We start from the raw sequence: 23,000 nt of genomic DNA, 5'->3' as shown, positions 1-23,000 counted from the left end.
TGGCTTGGGGACAAGGAATCCCATCTGTCAGAAATCTTCCTGCCCCATCTCACTGTGCCGTGGGCCCCAGCCTACCCAGTCACCCTTGGCACATCACACCAGTACACCTCGTACACCTCCCGGGGTGGGTCTGCGGCGGCACTGAGTACGTGCTGCCTGTGGAGGGTGGTGGATGCCCACCCTTTTAACTGACGATCGAAGAGATGATTTGATTACAGCCAAAAGATAGGAGTCATGAGTGTTTGTGGCTGCAGATCCCAAACCTGGGCAGCAGGCGCTGTGTTTGAGAGTTCAGGTATTTGGTGTGACCCTGCGTGATTAGGCGTTGGTGTACCCTGTGTCATCTACTAGGCACGTAAGGAACAACCTGTCTCCTCCTACCAGCTGAGCAAGATAACATGATGAATTGATGGAGCTGGGAGACAGAAGTCTCCACTTAAAGGGGCTGGAGAGCAGGGTGGGAGGAGAGGACATGCCCATCTGCCCTCTGATAATACCACGCTGTTTGGTCTAGAGGTGGTGGCACCGGAGGTAATTGAGCTCTTCGCTGTGGTGGGCACGTCTGCTGCTGGTGCTGCTCACAGGCAGCTGCCCCACAGCAGGACTGCCCGCTTGGCCCAGGCTACCTTCTCCTGGCAGGTCTGTTCCCATCAGAAGGGTGTGCACCTCCCTGGGCAGGGTGCTGAGCTGTGATGGCCAGTGCACTCGGTTGCTGTGGCATCTGCCAGTCTCCTGGGAATCTGTCATCGGTTGGGTTTTTTTGATAATAGATTAAAAATGCCAAGAACGACAAGCAAGTCCTGTCTGGCCCACTTGGAAGAATTATATCATGTGTGCTCCTCTAACAGCTAGTGTTTCACATCTGGGTTTTGTGGGTTGGGCTATTCAAAGCTAGTTTTGTCACTGGGTTTGTGAGTGGCATGATGAGGAAGATGTAGCCTCTGTGTCCCCAGGAGAGTTGCTATCAGCAGAGACAGAGCTATCGAGGGCTGTTCTTTCCCTTTTGCTTATTTTGCCAGTTGATTCCTGTCAGTTTGTCTCCACCTTTCAGCAGCTGTGAGCCTTTCAGCTACCCGTGGGAAGGCAGCATCCCTGGCAGGCAGGCTGCTTGCCTTGGGTCCCCTTCCTCGTGTCCCCCTGTGCCACCTGGTCCGTGCCCTCCAATACCCTGTGCTGCAGGCTGATGGGCACATTCCAGGGGGTGAACTGGTCCCTCCTGCAACACCTAGACTGTCCCTGTGGGGCACGGCAGCCTGCGCACTACTGACATTTGGGAATCAGTGTGGAAGAAATAAAATAATTATTGGTTTGACATGCATCTGAGGATGTGGGGCGCAGGACAACTGAAATGGGAAGCTCTGGTTAGGACTGCTGCCGATCGCTCATGTCAATCCATATGGGCCATATGCTTCTAACCAGTCTCCTTGTCTCATTTCCTTCTCTGAAATGCTTACAGCTGTTTTTCCTGCCTCTTCAGTAGGTTTTTTGTTCCTGTAATAAGAGTGACAGCTCACAGATGCTGTTGGGAGTCCCCACTGCATAGCTGGGAAGAGAGACTATTACTGTGATCTTCAAGAGAAGAGAAGGTTTTGAAGTAAGCTTTTTTGTTTTTTTTTTCTTTTAAGAGCAGAGAGTTTGCTGTCTCGTTCACTGTTGCCCCATCACATACTGCCCTTAGTGATGGAAGTGAGAGAGCAGGTAGTTGGTGCTGTCGCTTATGAGTGGAACAAGGAAGAAGTGATGTTGGCCATGAACATATTATCCAGTGTTAAGAGGCACTCAGCATCCATTCTTGCTGCTGTGCTTATAAAATCTGGATTGAACTTCACAGTGTCGCTTAGGTGTTGGCTTTTTTCCTAAGTCCGTGACCGAAATGACAGCAGTGCATGAGGCTCATCATTGCTGGTCCTCCACTTAGCCCAGTGTACTGTCTCTTCTCTTAGGCACTTTTTTGCATTCTGCCAAGAGAAGTAATTGCAGAATTCTGTAGTGGGGTTAATAATCCAGCCCTTGCCAGGTGAGGAAGGAGCTCTAGAGATGCTGATGTCTATGTGAGTGTTTTACAGTTTATGGATGGATGTTAAAGGAGCATCTGAAGACAGTGAGAGAAGTTATATGTACTCTCTTTTAGACAAATGACCGGTGTACTGCAAGGAAAGTGGGTTTAATACAGCGAAGTAAATGGCAATGTTGAGTTGGCTTAAATACCAAGTTGAGACAGTGCCTGTAACAAATAAAACGTAGTGTTAAGTTTATGGAGGAAGTCTATGTGATCTTGGGTTTGTTTAGGTGCTGAGAGAATACAGAACGTGCTCCTAGTGGGTTGGTTGCCCGTTGGCCATGAACCCTAAATAAACAAACCTTCTCTTATTTTCCAATCCTCAGGTCACTTCGGTGGCTCTGCTTTGCCTTGCAGTTCTGACATCAGAAAACAAGGTGTCCCAAGAGCTGTTGTACTGGTGTCTGAGATAGGAAACCTTGTATAGGATCCTGGTGGTATGTCCATGGCTGGTGGCCGTTTTCCTGCCTCATCCTCCCAAGGGTCTCACTGCTGTGCAAGGAGCCACAGGCTGGACTTTCCTCCTGTACAAAAGATACTAGGGCTGTACTTTTCTCAGCCCGTGTTATAAATGATACTTCATAAACTGGAGTAGGAAATGGAAAAGAAAATCATTCTGATTTGTGTTCTTTTAAAGCCCTGTTCTTTGGACCAAAATACACAGGATAAGTCTGGCCCTTCCCTCTATTCACTTTTCATAGCCTCCTTTGTTTTTAGTTTATATATCTTTTTATTCTAAATTCCTCCCATCCTCAAAATAGAACAGACATCAGCCTGCAAGCAAAGGTTGCCAGACGTTGGTCTTGTGGATTATAGTGGCTTTTTGGCCTGGTTGGAGACTGAGCCCCACCCTATGTAGGCTTGGATTAAAAATAGCCTTTCTTTTCAGCAGGCTGAAAACTGTACACATGTTCACATCTTGGTTTCTGGGGCACTGGCAGCCATGGGAAGCCCTTCAGCTGTAAAATACCTCAGAAAATATGTTTGCTGTGAATTCATCCAGAAGTGCTACGGTGACAGTGTTGGGGGAGGTATAAAGCCAAGTCTCTGACTGCCAGCCATGTAGTTATTGTAGCTATTGAGTAAAGTTTTAGCCATGTTTCTTGTAGGACCTGAGGGTTGAAAACTGTAGACGGCAGGCTCTGTAGCCCAGCAGCCTGGAAAGAGCCCCTGGTCCATCCTTGTTAGTGGAGAGAGTTGGGTGGATGGGATAGAGGTGAATGGATGCAGTATTGCTGAGCCTCAGGGGCAGGAAACAGTCAAGGCCTTTTTTGATTCCTTAAATGCCTATCTTGGCTTATGCAGTTGTTCAGAAAACACTAGCAGAAGCTCTTATGCTTCATTACCTGTGATGGTAACATCTTAGTGTGGTAGCAAGGTGTCTGCCTCATAGGTGGCAGGAGGACCCTGAGGCTCCACTCTTGGGGAAGTGTTTAGGAGTGGAAGAGGCTCCTGGATGGGGAGGTGCTTTCACAGAGGAAGGTCCATCAGACTCACAGGTCACTAGCTCTAGGAAGGAAGGACAGAGCTTTGGCCAGCTGCAGTTGAAGACAAGTGCTTCCTACAACTGCTCTGCTACCTGGTTATATGAGCTTGGCGGGGAGTTGGGTGAGAAATGGCATGTGTGCTGGTCTGATGGCTGGAGGACATGCATTCAAGGGGAGATAGCAATCTGGGCCTAAAACCTCATCTTTTTACTATCTTGCCTTCATGTTGACCAGTGTTTTGATGCCCGACAAGAACAGCAACGTTTTTGGGCTGTACTAGGCATTAGGCTGGTATGTCTCAGCTCAAGGGTTGCGGGGAAGTATGAGGGCCAGGAGATTGCTCTGGTCCTACAGCCTCCAGCTCAGTCCTGCATGTCCAGACCTCAGCTGCACACTCCTCCCTCTTCTCATAAAACAGAAGAAAAACATTAAGGGCAAGAGGTTGACTGGTATCTGGTGTGGTGATCTCATCCCCCCAGTGCCTTTTGGAAAAGGAAGGCCTTAAAACCAAGATTTCTCAGGCAAGCCTGAATGGTTGGCCACGGGATGGCAGGAGGGAAGAGTCGAGTGTCTCCTTGCTCTGGGCATCTGTTCTCTGCCTCGTGAACCTCAGCTGTTGACTTCTTGCGTTGTTTAATTTGTTTTCCACTGCCCTTGGCCATGCTTGTGTGAGGCAGCGAGTTGTTTTACAGGGTGGTAGCGAGTGCCAGCTACTTGCAGGCTCCTGCCCACTCTGGTGGGGAAGGCAGCGTGCGGCCCCTCGGGGATGTGGAAGCAGGCGGTGGTGCCTAGCAATGGAAGCCTCCAGCTTTGCCATAAACCTCTGCGGTTGTTTAGGGCTGGGGTGGGAATAAATGAGCAGAGGAGCGCGATGGGAGGAAGGCAGGGAGACTCTGCCCGTTGCCTGTTCCATGACTATTTATGACCAGCATGCTCTGTGGGCCTGGAACGGTTTAAGCGACCTTGTTGAACTGATGCCTCTCCAAAATGCCTTTTCCCCTTCAGTTTTTGTTAGACTCCACCTTGGCCTGTCCTGTTTCTAGTTCGTCTATTCTAGACTAGACTGTAAAATGTGAAATATTGTGTCTCTCATAAAACCTTTGTAAACAGTCATGAAACTGGCTGTAGAAGGACACTAGAGGGATTTTGTTTCTCCCAAAGCCTAGGGACAGAGCCTTCAGCTTTTGTCTAACTCAGTTGCATGTTTTTACTTTAGCTGCGAGTCAAGGGGCTATTTGTTTATATCCCAAATTCTTAAAGTGGAAAAACTGACTCCTGCAGTTATGTCTTTACTACAGACATTTTTTTGCTAGAGGAAACTGATTTTTTTCTTGAAAAAAATGCCAGCTAGACTGTTTTTCAAAACTCTATAAATACAGGAACTTAAACAAGGCAATGTGAACTGTTGCCTACTGCAGGGACAGGTCAAGACAAGGGAAAACCCGCAAAACACCAATTTGGGAAAAAACATAAAGAAGAAAATCTGAATCTCTGGGAGATGAGAGAGGCTGAATAACATCAAAAGTGCTGCTGTCCTGTATCAGTGTTTCCAATATCAGGTGCTGAATGGGGCTGTGCTTCCGCGAGATGCTGTGTCTTGCTGGAGGTATCAGTGACTGCTGGTGCAGTAGCTGGAGAGGGCTCACCTCTGGCATGCAGTGGGTAATCCTGTTAGTGCAGCTCCTGCCAGAGCTTTGTTTGCTAGAACTGATTCTGTTGCCTTGGCTCCAGATGACTGTCTTGCTAGGGGGGAAAAAAGCAGAATTAATTGCAGAGCTCTAGGGACATCCTCTTGAATTCCTACTGAAATTGTTGTGTCTCACTGAGGTGGGAAATGAAGCTTAAGAAAAATCCCCTTTGTTCTCCCTTTTTTTTTCTGAAGATCATCATGTGAGAAGTATTTTGATACCAGAAGGAAAATTGGAACACATGTGATTCTGCACTCAATTTATATATATGGGACTGATATTATGCCACTATGTTAGGGATTAAATTAGGGCTCTCCAGAGCTGAATGCCCAAAATGTGGGTTGAAGACCTTGGGTAACAGAACCTTGTACCCTCTCTGGATTAGATGGAATGTGATGTGCAGTGGGTTGTTACTGAAACAAGGTTTCATGGTCACCTGTGTGCCATTTACATTTCCTTCTATACCTGTGGAGTTGGAATCTGAAAACGATAGCTAAAGTCCTGCTTTTCTATATGCTCTTTCCCTCCCAAGTATTTTTGCAGCTGGGCATCACAGGAGCTGACTGAGCGAGAGAGGTGTGATGGTGCTCCTGCATGTCGGAAGTAGCACGTAACGCTCGGCATTGTTAGTGCCAGAAACAGTGGCTACGAGTGGTGCAGTTTGTGTCAACACCGAGTGGCGAGATGAGTGTTTTTGTTTCATGAGAGCATCCCACCTCTGATGTACCCATTAGCTTCCAACAGAAACTGAAGTCTGGAGCGCTTTGGGTTACCCTATTCGAAGCAAAGTGTGTGTTTCTTCCTAAATTTGATTGGGGTTTGTTTTTTTTTTTTTTAATGTTTATAATAGTCTTTGCCCCAGCCCTGGCCACAGGAGGCCACAGTGACAAGACTTCTGCTGGATAGGCCGTGCTCAAAGTAACTATCAAAATAACAAAGTAATGACCTGCTTCTCCCACTGTCTCTCCAGTGCTACAAGGTAGAAGACTGTCTTGCTCTACTTTCACAAACAGTAGGACTGAACTTGCTGGCCGTGACTCTGCCCTCCTGGGAAGGACGAGGACAGTGGATGAGGTCCCATGTGTTTTCACAGTCATTGTCTCCGTTTTTTTGGGGAGAGCTCAGCACAGCCCCTCCTGGCAAGCGAAACTGCGCTGCGAGCACCAGAGTTCTCAGTGTGTCCAGAGCAGTGCTAACCAAGTGGAAACTTGAATTTAAACTATCCATCCCTGTAATCGGCATTCATACTTTGTGAAGCAGTGCTTCATCTGGATCACTTGCTAAACAACGTCTGAAAGATCATAAATCCTGGGTCCTTGTTTATGCTGCCATCGCAATCTTGTGCTCCTTCCTGCTAATCAGCCGGGAAGGGTCTGTGGAGCGTTGTTTGGGTTTGGAGCAGGGCTGTGGTTTTAAGATTCCAGGATGCTGAGTCTCATCCCCGGGACAGGCTTGGATGCTCTCCTGCCTTGGATCCTCTGCAGCAGGACGCTAACGAGCAGGCTGATGCTCCAGCCTGTTGCTGTTTTCCTTGGGTTAAAATAGTGTTTGGCTTCTGCTATAACTGCTGAGCAGCTGCAGAGCTGTGGTGGTATATGCATATATATATATATATATATATGTATATTTCACTGTAAATCCTGTAGTTAAACGTTTCCTTGACCCAGCATAGAACAAAGTGCTTGTCTCCAGGTGGTCACGGAAATAAAGGAAATGAGTTTCAAACCAATATTGCAATTAAGCTTTTTCTTCCTGAATTCTGCACAGAATGTTTTGCCTTCAAGAAGGGATTGTGAGGGCTTTATTTTAGGGAATACATAGGGTGTTGTACGTGTATGCAGAGTTATGATTGGTATTGTGCAGACAAACAGGGAGAAGGTTAGCCCCTGCTTTTAAGAACTGTTTCTGAGGTAGCAACACTTTGAAGGAGGACAGCAGAGAACAAATGGAAATACATCTACAAAAGTGTTCATGTTTCTCAGTGCTCCTGGAAGCAATAAGCAAGTTTCTGAATCCTCACTTCGGTAGAATTCACCTTTCCATAAAGAGAGAGGGGAAGCTGGGCTTTCTGAAAACTTAAAATATTTTGAGTAAGTGGCCTTAATGTCTGACCTAAACTTTAGCCTGTTCCTTTCTGCACTGTTTGTCCAAGGTCCGGACTAAGCTTTCCTTGGGGACACGGATGGGAGGTTCCAGTGCAATCCTGCTCCTGCCCTTCTGTTGCCCACCCTTTTGTAATGTTATTGTTGATCTATTTTCCAGCTGGGCTCTTGCCACTGTTTTATATAAACCAAATGCTTGAGCAAAGGCAGCATAGTCAGACTTCTTGTTGAAAACTTGAAAAACTTACATTGCTTCTGCCAAGAAAGAAGCTCCTGGAAGTTACCATAGCTCTCCTGGATGGATGGTTATGGCAGTGCCCAGCCCACTTTAGTTAGATCCATCGCTAATGGCAAGACCTTTTATGCCTCCTTCCCCCTTTTCTAAGGGGTATGTACCCTTTTTCTGGGTTATGTAAGGTTGTTTTAGTCAGTCTCTTTGCTCCCCATCTTCTAAAGGTCTATATAAAGAGGTCTTGAGAAGCCATGAAATGGAGTAAGATTCTGCCCTTGTACTAATGGCCTTGAAACCTCTGTTATGCAAGAGCCTTTACAACCAGTACTGGTCAATAATTCACTTTAGCAATTATGGCTTTGTACATTGGGTTGATACCAACTTGGCACATAGCAAGGTATTGTACTTTCTTTTAGTGCATTGCCCTTTCACGGGTAACACTCGTAGCTAATATTCTTGATCAGCATTTGGACTTCTTTGGTGTAATCCATATTGTAGCTCCCAGGTACAGATATTCCCCTCCTACCTGAGCTGTAAAGTTGTTTCGTGCTTTCTGTCAAATAACATGCCTTGCTTGGTCTTGGCTTTATGTAGGACCCTTAGATTTTTATTTTCTTTTTTTTTTTTTTTAATTTGGAAGGATGAAGTTGTTTGGTTTTTTTCATACTAATTACTAAAGCATTAAACTCAGCAGCAGCAACAGACATGAGAGTATAAGAAATCTGTGAAGACTGGCTTTGCAGCATAGAGATCAGTCTGCTACTAGTAGCTGTTTTTTATGGGCTGGAAAATGTGAGACAGCTTACTAATTAACAGTGTAATGAGCTGTATGGTGAAGATTGCACTCTAGGGACCTGAAGGCTGTGGGTGACAACTTGCAGTATATGTGTGAGTGGTAATCCAGCTCTACCTCCCCTTTCTACACACCTGGAAAGAGTGCAAAAGTCATGGGAGCCCCTGAAGTTAGTCTCTCTAACAGGTCCATCCTACAGAAGATTTTCTGTTGGGGTCTGAGACAAAAAGAGCAGTTAGGGGGGAAGCCAATAAATACAGGCATGAGCTGAATACCAGGAAAAGCCTCAAGGTCCCTTGAGATGAGATTCTGGACTAGTTTAACACAGCTGAATTTGTAGGCCCACTTGCACAACATGATGAGCCGTGTGCCAAAATCTTCTACCTCCAGCATCTGGCAGGACGTCCAGATGAGATACCAGTGACTCCTTAAAGATCCTGTTAGGTTGGGCTGGGCGTCTGGGCTGCTGCCCAGGTTGGGCTGTGACTGTACCAGCTTTGCCTTGGCTCCCCAGTACCGAAACCTTTCCGACAGCGGGAGGTCACCCACGGGTGCGTTCTGTGGGACTGAAGAGCCACCCAGTGGCAGCCTCCCCCAGCCTCCCCGATAGCCTGTAGTGGGTAGCAGCAGGCTGGTCTGGACAGTGGTCAACAACTGGCCAATTTACTCGTCGGAGCAGGCTGTGACTGCAGTGGTATAACCTCTTCTTGTGTATAGGTGGAAGACACTAAGCTGTCCCTGACCTCTGGTTCTGCATAATTGCCAGTCTTGCTACAGTCCACAGGTTGATTTGTCGAGCCACATCCTTTTTGCTGTTGTAATCTTATTTTGAAGATTACACCAATTTTATTAGTAGTCTAATAGGCTGCTTCTATAGGCAAGTCGCTGGTGGTGCTTGGCACTAGAGATGGCTCTTGTTGTTGACTTTTTAAATCAAAATGAGGTACAGTGCTTGACTTTGGTAACAGTATTTATGTTTTAGTATTTGGGAAGTGAGGCTTCTCAGGGGAAAAGTCTTGGCTCAAGTAGCTGAAAACTTTGCAAAGCTGTTGCTGCTGCTCAGGCTGCAGGGTATTTATCGTTGACAGAAAGTGAAAAGGCGTATGATGGACTTGTATGAAAATATGAACCTCTTGTGAACAGATCTGTACTCCTGACATTTGTATTGTGGTACAACCTGAAAATGAGGGTTTTTTGGTGTCTCTTAAAACTTTCGCTTTTCTGCATGTCTAAAGACTTTAGTACAAAGACCTACATTCCTATTAAATTTGCATTTGCAAATTAATCTGAAGTTTCTTCCATGAGGATGCAGTCCATGCAAGTGCTTTACACTTCTCAGCTGTAAATGTGTCTAATCTGGTTGTTGCCAGAAAATGGATCAGAACAGCTTCCCTGTTCAGAAATCTTGGGCAAACAGGAACTTCTGTTCCACAGTAGTGCAATTCTAGCATAAACCACTATTTCCTTGAGCAGTGATTTAAGGTGGATAGTTGTCTACAATATTTTCTCCAGGTGAGCAGAGGATTGTCTAAGCCATGTCAAGGACTACCTTGGGCGATGGACAGACCTGGCAGCTGAGGTGAAAGATGGAAAAATACGTTTGTGCCTGTAAGACCATCCTACCAGACCTACTGCCACCCTTTCTCCAGTGACCTGGTCTGTGGTGTGGCTGAGCTGGTCTAACTGGGGTGCTGTGCAAGGGTGGTCCCTCTCTGCTCTGCCCCTTCTCCTCTGTGCTGATGTCCATTTGACCCCCTCAGTGAGCTGGGATGGGGGAACTGAAATGCTGGGGAGGTGGAGAGGGACAGGGTCACCTTTAGATGGCAGCCTGCAGTGATGTCTGCCCTACTTGGGTGCAGTTTTACTGTGTGTCCAGGTCAGCTCCTCTTTGCGTGCTTTGGTCTTCATCAGCCTTCACCTCATGCCATTGTAATCACCCAAAGGAAAGCATTCTCTTTGGGGCATGATGGGTGCAAGATGTACTTCATAATGGGTTAGGTGGAGCTGCAAAACTGGCTTAAAAATAGTCTCTGCTCCAAGTTCTTTCCAGCAGCCTCTGTTTTGGCTCAAAGAAGGTGTAGCAGAAAGGATGGGAAAGTGCCTCAGAACTGGTGGGGCCCTGTTCAGGCCTGAGACCTGCCTGTGGGACTGACTGGAGCAAACCCCAATGGTACTGTGAACCCTTGCAGCATTTTTGGCGCTGGCTTCTGCCTGGGGAAGTGCAGCAGATCTGCCAACTGTTTTTCCAGTGAAAGTGCAGAAAGGGTTCCCAGGTCATCTTTAGTTTCTCTCTCCCTTTACAAAAATCCCCACCCAACCCTAGAGTCCCCACTGCCCCCGATCTCAAGGGAATAACTTGTTCTCTTTTTTTTTTTTTTTTTTTTTTTCCACGTATCCCCTCTCCACACCCACCTTTTGTGTCTTTCAAATTTAATAAAGTGGGTGACTCAGTACTAAATATAAAGCCTGCTTCCGGCATCATCTGCCTGTGGCTCATTTCCTGGAGCTGACATCAGTGGAGCCTCCGATTTCCTTATAAAATAGCGAGACATGAGATATCCTTTGCACGGTGTTCTGGGCATACTTGCTGACTTCTTTGGTGAGTGCATGGCTCCCTGCTCTAAGCTGTGAATAACAATTACTAAGCTGAGCGCTGTTGGAGCACAGGGTAAGTTGGGTGAGTCCTCAGATCTGTTTTGCACTGCAAAATCGTACTCTAGCTCGCAAGTGTTTTTTAAATAAAGACTAACTTTCAGTCCCTACTGCATATGCAAGTTTTTTATTAAATAAGCATGAGCCTGACTAATGTCTTGCTTTCTTACTGATGACAGGCTCGCCGAAAGAGCAGCTCAGGAGGCTTAGTGGGGGGAAATCTAGCAAAGATGGATCTTTTTTTCTTTAAAAAGACTGATAAATTGAGGAGTTATGGTCAAATCCATCCATAGCAGTTTACATTGATGGAATGTACTGTGCAGTTGGTTGCAACTTGAAAGTGAAGGCAAGACGTGCATAAAACCTCAGTTGGTATTAAAAAGCACAGAGGAGAGAGCTTCTATTCATCTGTGCATCATTTAATTAAAATCCTTATCTTTAAAAGAGAACGTGGACGGAACTGGAGGAGGGGAGTGTCTGGCACGTGGTAAATGGTCATGGATCCTAGTCTAAAATGAGATGGTGGCTGGCCATTCAGCTTTGCTCTCTAAAGCCCTGCCTCATAAAGTGTGGTGTTTTCTTTCTGATGGAGTAGATTCTTCAGGTCACCTGGTTTATCTTCCAGCTAGTTACTCTTTTGGCCCTATCACCTCTCTTTTTTTGGAGAGGGATGCTCCTGAAAACGCTTGATGTGCAGCACCAGAGCAGGCAGGGCCAGGCATGGGCAGGAGGTTGAGCTACCTTTGCTGTTCCTGGAGGCCCACCAAGGTCTGCTGGCTCTGGGGTCTCCGGGGTCTGGTGTGACCCAGCCCTTTGGCCAGGGGGGGTTTCTCTAGCAGGGGCCAGCATGCCCTACACCACTTTGGCCAGATGACAGTGAAGCTGGCTACATCCCAGCAAACCTCTTTCTTAGACAGGAGCTATAGGTGCCTGCAGGTAAAACCATTCCCAAAAATCACTAGGACTGGTGTAGCACGCCCAGGGACTTGTGCGTCGCCACGGGCTTCATAAATTGTCTTGTACAGCTTCCAATATTAGCATGGCATCTCTCGGCATTGCTAACTAGGGGTGGAAAAGACTGCTGCTGGAGCGGGCAGGAAAGCGGGGTGTCCGGGACCAGGTGGTTGTCTTCTCCTGGGCGGTGGGACTCACGGCAGAGAGCAGTGGGGCTGCACAGCCCACTGTAGCCGCAGGCCAGTGCGTTGGATGTGCTCCCTTCCTCCTCCAGAGCTTTGCCAGAGGGTGTGTTCTTGAGGGCTAGAGAGCAGAGGCACAAGGTGACTCCTGGATTTACCCTCTCTGCTCCCTCGTCACCCAAAAGGCAGCAGCTGCTGCTCCCACAACTCTTGTTGAGTAACCTCTGGAGGGCAAACAGGTATTAGTGGCCTCCCAGTGAAACTTGGCAGCTGGAGATGGGGCGGGCACGTGGCCTTGCGCAAGGATGCGCTGGAGGGAGCCTGTCTGTGCCGCAAGTCCTCCCTGTGTGTAAACCTCCATCCCAGTGCTTCACGCAGGGGAGCAGGAACATCACCGGAGTGACTTCCGAGCACCTTGGGCATCCTGTGCTTCCCTAAAAGGCTTTCTTGAAGAGGGAGGAAGAGGAAAATACACTGGTATGCTGGCTTGACCCTCAAACTTCCTATTTTGGAAGAGCAGTGTGTGACCAGCCGTGTGCTTGAGGAGGTGGGCCGGGAGTGCCCGGGGAGCTGCGTGTCCTCCGCCTGCCACCACCGCACCCCGGCACGGCGAGTCTGGGGGCACGGCGCGGAGGCGAGTGGTGCTGGCGCTGCCAAAGTGCTATTTTAGGCTTGAGTGTAACTGCCGGTTGGCCTGACGGGACTGGATTCGGAGTATTCGGGGAGCAGAGTGCTCTTTAAAGCTGTGGAAAAACTGGCTGTCGCCGATCCTTTGCAAATGTGAAATATTTAATGTGTACTGCGTGTGCATCGGCTGAGCTCACGGTGGAGCCACGGAGGATCTGTGACGACAGTGGGCAGCAATGCCCTTGCCCTTCCTGGCAGAGGGAACGGTAATGATTGTTAGCCTTGTAGGATGCATTACACTTACCTGAAAATAAGTCAGTAAGTAGAGGTTTGAAGGCCCATGGGCTGGTGGGTTTTAGGTGTCTGCCTCTGCAGCGTGAACCTGCCCCTTGCACACCTGCGAGTGCGGCTTTTCTGTCCGAGCAACGCGGATGCCAGAGACAAGGGGAGGAGGTTTTTCTTTTCCCTCCCCAAAGCAGACGTTGCTCCTGCAATGATAGAAGGAGTCACAACCGAGTTTGGGAGCTGGGCTTTGGCGTGCTCTCCCCAGGACCTGTCAAGCCCCAAAGCATCAGCACTTCCTAAACTTTTTAGGATGAATTTATACCGTGCAGTGTGCTCACACATAGAGCAAAAAGTGGAGGGACTAAACTTCCTGAAAAAAGATTTTCTTCAGTTTTGTTGGGTGTTTGCCCCAAGACTTTGCAGGCTGGATGATGGGCTCCTCGCACACAGGGGCTGAAGCCGGTTGCTGATGCAAGTCAGAGCAGAGTCAAGGCTGCTCTCCCCTAAACCCGGTCTGATGCACAGGCAACCTGATCCTGGTGGAGTGCAAAAGAGTTTTTCAAGCCAGCTTCTTTCCTTTTAAGCTGCAGCTGCAGTTCTGGGCATAAAACCCTCTATTTTTGTTTCCATTATATTTACCATCCTGAGGAAGCTGGCAGGTTGTGGGTTTGGGGTTGGGTTGTTTTGTTTTGTTGGGTTTTTTTTGATACCTCTTTTGAAACTTTACAGCTGGAAGCTAAATTTTCAGGTAACACCCAAGAAATGGGATTGGGCGATGACTTACTTTCCTGGCTGATGTAATTTTAAAAAAGAAACAAAAAACACAATGACCCTATTAGTCAAGTATTTTTAATTTTTAGGACAGTCATGGGTTCTTAAAATTCTTCACTAATTCTAGTATTGTGTTTATTAGTAAGTGATATCCTCTCCTTTTAGCTATGGAGGGGCTCTAACATTATGGCCTTAACAGGAATAGAAACTTCTGAAATATGTGATTATAGTTTGGAAATCCCTCTTAACCTTTTTGGTGACTGATTTTGCTCCTGTGCATTGCATCAGGAACAACCCGGTACATGATGTTTTTGTTGCTTGTGTCTTCCTGGTTGGTAGCAGATGCCTGTTCTCTGTTTCGTCTGGCACAGACAGGGATTAATTTTTGAGGTAATGCAATATATTACAATATGGAGCAGCTCTGAAGTCTGTGTATTTACCAACCATTCAGACAAGTTTGTGGTTGGATGTTTTTTTTTTTAATTGTTTTGGGTTTTTTTTTGGGGGGGGTGTTTGGTTTTTTTGTTTGTTTGTTTGTTTTGTTTGGTTTTTTTGTTTGTTTGTTTGGGGTTTTTTGTTTGATTTTTTTGTTTGGGTTGTTTTTTTTTTTTTGGTTGGTTGTTTTTTGTTTGTTTTTTTTTTTGTTTGTTTGTTGGGTTTTGGATTTTTGTTTGGTTTTGGGTTGGTTTTTTTTTTTTGAGGAACTGTGGGGTGAAATGGCAGGCATCCTCCTCCTTAAGTGTGGACTGAAGCCAAAATAGGTCTGGATCTTGCTCGTTGCTTGTGAGCTTCTCGTGCTTTTAAAGTCCATAGGATAAGTACATGAACCAAAATATAAACTCCCTGTTGCTGTTTGGCTGGACAAGCCAAGGGCTAGCAAAGCAAAACGCGTTTAATTGAATACGTTAACGGTAAACCTGTGAGGTTTATTTTTTAAAATTTTAAAAAACCCCAATTTGCTCTACCTAAAAGCTTTGTCTCTTACCGCCTCCTGTTCCAAGTGCCAAGAACAAAAGCCAGTCGTTGGGGGAGGCCCCCCCCCCCACTCCCCGCTCCGTTCGCCTGTGATGCTTCGAGCCCCCCGGCTCTCATTCTTCCCACGGGCATCTCCTTGCGGCGCGACCGCCCCCCCCCGCGGCCCCCGGGCTGCGCCCTCCCGCTGGCGGGGCGGGGGGCGGGACGCGGCCTGACCCTCCCCTGCTCTGGGCGTGGGGCACCCACGGCGCCCGGCGCGGCCGCGCTTCGCTTTCCGCGGCCGCGGAGGACAGGTAAGGGTGGCTGGGTCCCGGCTGGGGCTGCTCGGGGGGTCCCCGCTCGGGGGTCCCGGCTGGGGATGCTCGGGGGTCCCAGCACAGGGTCCCGGCTGGGGATGCTCGGGGGTCCCAGCACAGGGTCCCGGCTGGGGATGCTCGGGGGTCCCTGCTCGGGGATCCTGGCTGGGGATGCTCAGGATCCTGGCTGGGGATACTCAGGGTCCCAGCACAGGGTCCCGGCTGGGGCTGCTCGGGGGTCCCCGCTCGGGGTTGGGGCTTGGGGGTCCCGGCTGGGGCTGCTCGGGGGTCCCTGCTTGGGGATCCTGGCTGGGGATGCTCAGGATCCTGGCTGGGGATACTCAGGGTCCCAGCACAGGGTCCCGGCTGGGGCTGCTCAGGGGTCCCCGCTTGGGGTTGGGGCTTGGGGGTCCCGGCTGGGGATGCTCGGGGTCCCAGCGCGGGGTCCCGGCTGGGGCTGCTCGGGGGTCCCTGCTCGGGGATCCTGGCTGGGGATGCTCAGGATCCTGGCTGGGGATACTCAGGGTCCCAGCACAGGGTCCCAGCTGGGGCTGCTCGGGGGTCCCCGCTCGGGGTTGGGGCTTGGGGGTCCCGGCTGGGGATGCTCGGGGTCCCAGCGCGGGGTCCTAGCTGGTGTTACTCGGGGGTTGTGGTGCAGGGTCCTGGCTGGAGCTGCTCGGGGCTCCCGACAGCTAGCATCTGCCAGAGATGGCCCTGCAATGCCTGGTTTTGCTTTTATTTTCCCTACGAAATGTCTAGTGATTCCTAATGCCGTAGCAGATAAAGGGAAATAGCTGTAGGCAGAACGAAGTGAATAATTTCAGGTTTTTAATGCGTTTTCGGTTTGGGATTTATCTGCGCACCTGACTGAGCAACACGTGCAAGCAGAGCAGCAGCAAGTGCTGCGACTGACTTTGCATCACCGAGTATTTAATTTTTCAAGTGAGGACTGAAGGGTGTGCCCTCCCAGAAATCTCAGTCTGGGGCACATCTTACCCCATCTCAGTCTGCAGCAGGCATTTAAGAAGCAGAACCGCTTAAACTTTCATGTTAGTGTTAAGTATTTAAACCTTTGCATTGCAGAAAGTGTGAGGATCTCCCAATACTTCTGGGAAATGGCTGGAGGCTGCTGGCTGTGGTGACTACCTAATTTTTTGGGGTCTTTCACCTGCAGAGGCTGGGCTCCGAGTGCTGCTTTGTTGTTTGGTGGGAATGGCATGTGGCATCGCAGCCTGGCAGGAGTTTGTTTCTAAACTGAGTTTGTCTTGCTTGCTATGTTTTCTGGTGGAGGCTGGCTATTCATGATGCTGGAAGCCAGCACAGACCCTTTCCAAATGCTTTAGTAGTCACTACTGGCTAAAACACTTCCATGTCAAATGCTTTTAAGTGTGGGACTGAAGCGCTGAGTTTTTTGTGCTGAAAAACTTAGACTTAACATGTCTGAAAACCTGTAAAACACACCTAGTGTGGCTTCTTCACGTCCTGATTTTGCTTATACTGAATGTGTTGCTCTGAGGTTTTGCTTAGTTATATTTTACTCTTACCCTGCATTTATTCTGCAAAACATCTGGCTGTAAAGAATGATTTCCACAGCTGCAGGACTCTCACACCCTCCTGAAATTCCAAGTAACGCTGAGGTTGCGTGCTGTTTACAGTGCACACATCTCTTCAACCACTACATTTGTCCTAGGGGTGTTGGGCACTGGCTGAGCTGCTAAATCGAGGGAGGAGGAGGCAAAGCAGCTTGAAGGGACCCAACAAGACGTTAGTACTCAGCTGGAAGACTGCTGGGTGCATCTTGGAGATCCTGCCTGGCCCTGAAACCTGCTAATTAGGATGCGTTTTGCAGAGATTATTAATGCTTATACAAAATCCAAGAGTCATGGAGTAGAGCTTGCCTGATCCTGGGCTGGTGACTGCTACCTTTTGCTCCCCATTGCTCCTCCCCATATTAAGTTAAATTACAGAGAAGTGTGGGGAACACCCTGCTGTCAGGGTAAATGTGATTTCACTGTCATGGCAGCCTCCTGGGAGGCAAAGACAGCAGCTCTCCCACTCTTCTAGCTGCTTCACATTAATCTTTGAGGTTAATGTTTCTGCTTTTGTTAAGGGTAGATAGGATCTGTACCATCTTCTCTAGAGAAAATAAGTGTTGAATTTACAGGGCTTTTTCCTACTAACAGAGGCTCTAGGGTGGCTTCGTAGCGGCACTGATTTATTGTAGTCTAGTGTTGCTTTCTTGCTCTGTATCAAATTATTTTGACTTCTTTCCCTTTTTCCCAAGTGATTTCTAAACAAGATTACAGGCAGCAGGGGAAGGATGGAAAAAAACTTTTTCTTATCAGTAGCTCTTTCTAGTAAGAGACCAGTTGCTGAAATTCCTGATTTTTAAGAGACTTTTGAAACATAATTCCAATGCTTAGAATGTGGTTTATAGTTCCTAGTGTTTTGTTTCTTATTTAAGAAAACAATCATTGACACACTTCTCGGAATGTTTATCATCTGCGCAGCAGTCACTGGGCTGCTGGATTTCAGCCCTGGCTGTGCCATTTCAGGACAGCTCTGTTTACCTTCAGACTGATAGAACAGTCTGCAGAATCCCTCGACTGCAGCTGTACCTTCTAAAAGGTGGCATGAAACCCACCCTCCCAAATTTAATTGCTGAAACTCCCTATTGTCCAGCTCGCTAGGGATCGGCACCGTCACACCGGGTGTTTGGCTTGCAGGAGCTTGTTTGCTGGCATTGAAAAAGCGGTGACTGTGCTGTGATTTAATTTAGGGATCAAGTCGATTCCTCCGCCTGGGCGGATGGGAAGTTTAACAGACTGAGTAATGCTTCTTGCTTTATCATGGCGTATTGAATATCAGTTGCTTTACCTGCCAAGCAGGGGCGCTGCTGGAGGTGCCGGGGGGATGGAGGTGGGTCAGGGCTGTGTGGTCTCCGCTCACTTCAGCCTTTGAAGGGCTTTATCCAGCTGCTGGGGGGCCAGGGCACAGGCTGAGGGCTGCCGCTCACCCTTGTAAGGAACTGGGCTCCTTTGGGGCTGGTTATTGGGAAATGGAGAGACACATGCTTGAAGCATGTTGAGGGCAACCTGCAGGTCTCAGCAAGCAGGCCCCAGTCGCTTCTGGGGAAGGAAATTTGCACTGATTCAGCCTTGTGAGCCTCATCCCTCCTCGCTCGTGCAGGCAGGGAACCTGTTGGATGTCCCACCGTCTCCCTGAGAGTCTGGGCATAAGGCATCCCTCATGACAAGTCTTGGAGTCATTTATGGTTAAGATACAGAATAAGCAGAAGGAAGTGTTTAGTGCTGCTCTTTATTTGGGGGACTATGCAAGAAATAAGAATGACTGTCAGCATAAGAATTTCCTGAGAGACTAGCATGATTTTTCTGTGCCTGAGCCAGGAATTTAAATTAAGCCTTCTCAGGCTCAGTCCATTAGCTGACATCTGACCCCTGCCCCCCGCTCATTTACCTTCTTGCATTTAGGTTTAAATTATCTCTGAATGTTACTTGCTTTTGCAAGTTCCAGGCAGGATGACTGTTCAGCTCTTCCTTTCCTGAGAGGTCTTGAAAGGATCACCTGTTTCATGTTATACTAATTAGTTAACAGAGAATATTGCTGTTCTGTTTCCAGTGATGTGAACAAGCTATTGAAATTCAAGTGAGTTAAACCAATCCAGTGGGTTATGATCTCAAATGTGCTCTAATCATGGAGTAGTTGCTCTGCTAAAACCGGAGGTGCGCCAGAATGCGATGTTTGGAAGTGTTTGGCAGAGAGGCTTTTAAGGACTGATTCTTTGGTGCCTCGAGCAGTGTTTTATCTGGTTTCTACTGTGCCCTGCAGATTATAAGTACTCTGTAGATACACGTAATAGGGCTGGAGCAGTGCAGGGACTGGTATGCTGTAGCTGGGAGCCTGCAGCATGATGGGTGTGTGCGAGCGCAGCTGCGAGGTCTAGCAGGCAGCTGGTCTCCCCCCTTGAAAGCCAGCACAGCCCCTGCTTTGACCGTCCATCCAATTCAGCTGGCCCTGGTCTTCCACGTCAGGAGCCTTCAGAGGAGAGCGTAGATCTGCAGAAAGCTTTCTGTGCTTCTCCCTTCCATTTCGGTCTCAAACCATTTTTATGTTTCTGCCAGTTCAGCCTCCTCATAGTAAATGCTGGGTCACAATAGTAAGCAAGCATCCATCTATTCTACTCCAGGATTGCATGTCACCGCTTAATGTGCATCAGAGGCAGCTCTGGCTCATAGTCCTTTGGGGCTGGATGGGGAAGGGGTCGGGGTGACTGCACTGAGGACTGGGGAACCTTTTTTTTCCCCACCCATGTGCAGCTGGAGCGGAGGCATTTGTGTCACTGACTTGTGCTCCCCTCCAGCCTTTGGGCAATTGGGTATCACGTGGCCGAGCGTCCTCAGCTGCTGGCTATCCTTCTGTTTTCTGTATCTGTGAGACAGAGGGATTTGTGTACTCGAATTCCTACAAATTTCTATGTCATATTCCCAGCTTTCAGTATTCTGGGTGCTTCCCTGAAGGACATGGCTTCCCTGCACTTTTAGCAAGGGGCTGATTACTGTTTGATGCTGTGAGTGGTTTTGATGCTGGTTTTTGGGTTTTCTGCAGGTACCGGCTACATCTCGGTTCTGGGTCAGGGTGCTGAACGTGCTGGCTGTTACCTGGTCCTGGCTGCTCCCCAAAAAACCTCCCTGGCTGTGCAGGGGAGTCAGAGGCATGTGAATTGGCTGATGGGTCAGCAGTAGTTTTTAATAAGGTTTTAAGATGATTAAAGGTAGTGAATCTGGTTCTGCCTTAAAGGGAGAGAAAACACTTTGACTAGCATGCAAGTGAAGGATCAGGTTGTCCAGGCTGTCCATGGATGTTGCGGCAGCGGTTAAAGTCTAAGCAGAAGGCATAGGAAAACTGGTTTGCTGCAGTTGTTCCTGTACTGTTGGAGTGATCCTGGCTCTGTGCAGCCCAGATCCCTGCTGTGCATCTCCCCAAGTGCTGCTCAGAAAAATCCCTGGCATTGTTCTAGGCAGGTCTAGCTAGGAGAAATTGTGGTTTTAATATGGACCTTTTGGAGGAATATGCATGTCCAGAGGTGGATACCCCGTAGAGACATGCCTCCAAATCTGGAGAGAGCCACTGGCAAGCCAAGTGCAGTGACTAACTCCAGCATGTGTCTCTGCTCCTGATGGATTTGACAGATTTTTTTCCCCCGCAGCAGCAGTGAGTTGTGTAACAACAGGAGCAAAGTCTCACAGTCTGCTCCCAGGTGAAAATAAGCGTAGAAGGGGAGCCTGTCTCTCCCAGCATGACAGTTTCAGGGATTTGAAAGAATATAAAGCAAAACCCTCTAATGGGACTTTTGCTGATTTAGAGATGCTTCAAAAACAGCAACTGGAGGTACTCTCTATATGGGATTGGGAAGAAGTGAGCTGCAAGGTGCCTGTGCAGTGGAAATCGCTATCTGTGGTCTTGTGTCCTTTCCCTGAGATGCAGCAAGTGGCTGTATAACAGCTGGTGAGATACACAACCAGAATGGACAACTCAAAGCGTGTAGTCTGTGTGTACGGGATGGGCTGTGTGTGAAGGCAGTAGCCTGAGGAAGCTGGAGAACTGGGAGGTAGTCAATTCAAACATCAAGACAAGCTTAAAGAAATTCAGTATTAAAACTGAATCTGTGTGTAGTTGGTCCTTGGCCTGTTGAGGTGAGTTGTTTGGTGCTGTGTATGGATGAGGAAAGCTGGATTAATACTGAAATAAAGCTGAGCTTGGGTGGTTGCTTTGCAGCTGTGACAGCCCAGTGCTGTTCAATAAATAGTTAAAGCATTACAGACCTTGAGAGCAGAGCTGTAGTTTCATCAGTGTTGTGCCCCATGGGGCTAGGAAAGCTTGGTTGAAGGGAAGAGCCACAGGTGGGAGATGCAGCTACTTGGCCAAGTCTGGCTCTGCAAAGCAATACCTACGCAAAGCTTCATGTGCCTCTTTCCTCCCGAGGCAGGGGAAGCAGCGAACAGAGTCAACAGGAACACCTCTGTGTTTTGCGTGCGTGAGTACCACGTTCATGCAAAGAGTAACAGCAAAGTCATTTCTGGGGGGCAGTGGTTTGTAACAGCGTCATGCTGTTGGTAAGGTGTCAGACACCGCAGCGGTGCAGTCCCTGCAGATGGGGCAGCCTCTCCGAATCACTGCTCTTGCCAGGGTGACACCTATGGCTGTGTGGAAAGACAAAAAGCATGGTGAAGGTCTGGTTTCAGCCTCTGCCTCTGACCGGTGACTGTCTGGAAGGTAATTGCCAAATAAAAGTTCATGTGCTTCCAGCAGCCTGGTATTTGCTAATAACCCCACGTAATGAGTGGGTGCTGTCTCGGAGGAATTTGATGAACAAAACATTGTTTGAAAGACACAAGTGATTATGAGCAGGAGAAGATGGATTGCATGATAGGTTTTCATTCACACGCCATCAATCCCTAAGTTTCTCTGTCTCCCCCCAAAGCAGCAGTAAGTGTTTATCTTGGAGGACTCATCAGACCAAGTCTGTGTACTGCAAGCTTTCACCTCCTTCTGTTGCTGTCAGGTTTGAAGATGTCTTTGCTTGGACTGGACCAGAAAAAGGAGCCAGCAAATCTGCTGGGTGCGCCGGACAGTGGGGTGCAGGGGGGTATGTGTGCCCTCTCCTGCCTGCAAGCATTTCCAAATTGCAGCATGAGCCTAGGGCTGGCCGGTGCCTGCTGTCAGGAGATCCCTGCAGCATCCTTTACAGCATCCCAATCACCTGGGAAGGGATGCAAAGAAAACTCAGGCTTTCAGCCCTCACCAGTGACTCGCTTCCTTCACTGCTTTGCCCGGAGCAGGGTGGCTGCCCTGGGCTGGTCCAGCAGCTCTGGAGCTTGCGTGGCCCTGCTGGGATGGGCACAGTGGTGCTGGGCTGGGGGAAGCCCTTGCAACAGATGGCTGGAAAGGACTTTGTGGTGACCAAGATGCACACATCTTGCAAAAGGAGCCGGTGGGCAGGGCAGTGGGGCAAGGGAAGGAGGGGAGTGCAGACAGCCACCCCAATCTGTGATGCGGCTCTTGGCAGGGCCCAGCCCTACCTGCTAAACAGGGAGGAAGAGGAGGATGGGGTGAGCCACAGGAAGCCTGGGGCCAGGATCCTATGTCAGCTGAATCACCAGGATTCCCTCCAAATTAGCTCCAAATTAGTGAGGCAGCTGCGTCAGTGCCCTGTGCTGCGAGCCCGGGGGCTCTGGCACTTGCTGTGGGTTTCGGGGGGGGACCAAGTGCCTGGCTGTCCAGCTTGTTATTCCTAAACCAAGACTGATATGTGCTGGGTTAGTGGTCAGATATATGTGGGTTTTGAAGTATTTTTAATTAGCTAATGCTGACTGACTTGCCTTCTCACGTCTGGAGCCTTTGTCATGAAAAGGCAGCAAAACCACAGGTTCCTCAGAAAAGGGGAATACGTACGGGGTGAGTCAGTACTCCAGACTAGGCCTAGCGTGCTTTTTTTTTTTTTTTTTTTTTTTTTTTTTTAATCAGATGGAATTGTTGACACTTCAATGTGTCTCTGCATTTTCCAGTTTAAGTAAACAAATTGATGCTGTTAATCAGTCAGTTGTAGAGATATTAAAACAGGGTGTGTCTAGGAGGGACAAAGCGGCTCCGTTTTCAAACTAATGCGGGGCTGCTAAGAAATCAAATTCTTCCCTTTGGATCAGCAGCAAATTCCAGCTCTGTTTCTGTTGGAAGTGTTCAAGTGACTGTCAGGAAATATTTGGTTGTCGTGTGCTTTCAAAATTGAATTAATCCGCCAGCTTTCAAAGAGCTGTGCAAATGCCTCAATGCCCCTTCCCCCCCTGTCATTTTCCACTGGTCCTCTGTGCAGGATGCA

At 48.5% G+C, this 23,000-nt stretch overlaps 1 protein-coding gene across 4 annotated transcripts in view; it reads left to right on the top strand.

The window, feature by feature from the left end:
* Positions 1-1,497: 1,497 nt before the first annotated feature.
* Positions 1,498-23,000, top strand: part of PLS3 (plastin 3) — a 47,546-nt gene continuing 26,043 nt past the window's right edge. The window contains exon 1 of one of the 4 annotated variants that reach the window (XM_042807241.1): positions 1,498-1,594. The gene's annotated coding sequence lies outside the window, so the exon portion shown is untranslated. Of the gene's footprint in view, positions 1,595-10,925; positions 11,030-12,510; positions 12,627-15,013; positions 15,101-23,000 lie in introns of those variants that run through there. The other 3 variants (XM_042807238.1, XM_042807240.1, XM_042807239.1) reach the window with 3 other exon arrangements.

The sequence above is a fragment of the Tyto alba genome, unplaced genomic scaffold (genome assembly GCF_018691265.1).
Source record: "Tyto alba isolate M040663 unplaced genomic scaffold, T.alba_DEE_v4.0 Super-Scaffold_5, whole genome shotgun sequence".
Classification (NCBI taxonomy): domain Eukaryota; kingdom Metazoa; phylum Chordata; class Aves; order Strigiformes; family Tytonidae; genus Tyto; species Tyto alba.
The sequence above is the reverse complement of the archived record's forward strand: the minus strand, read 5'-3'. Positions and strand labels throughout refer to the sequence as shown.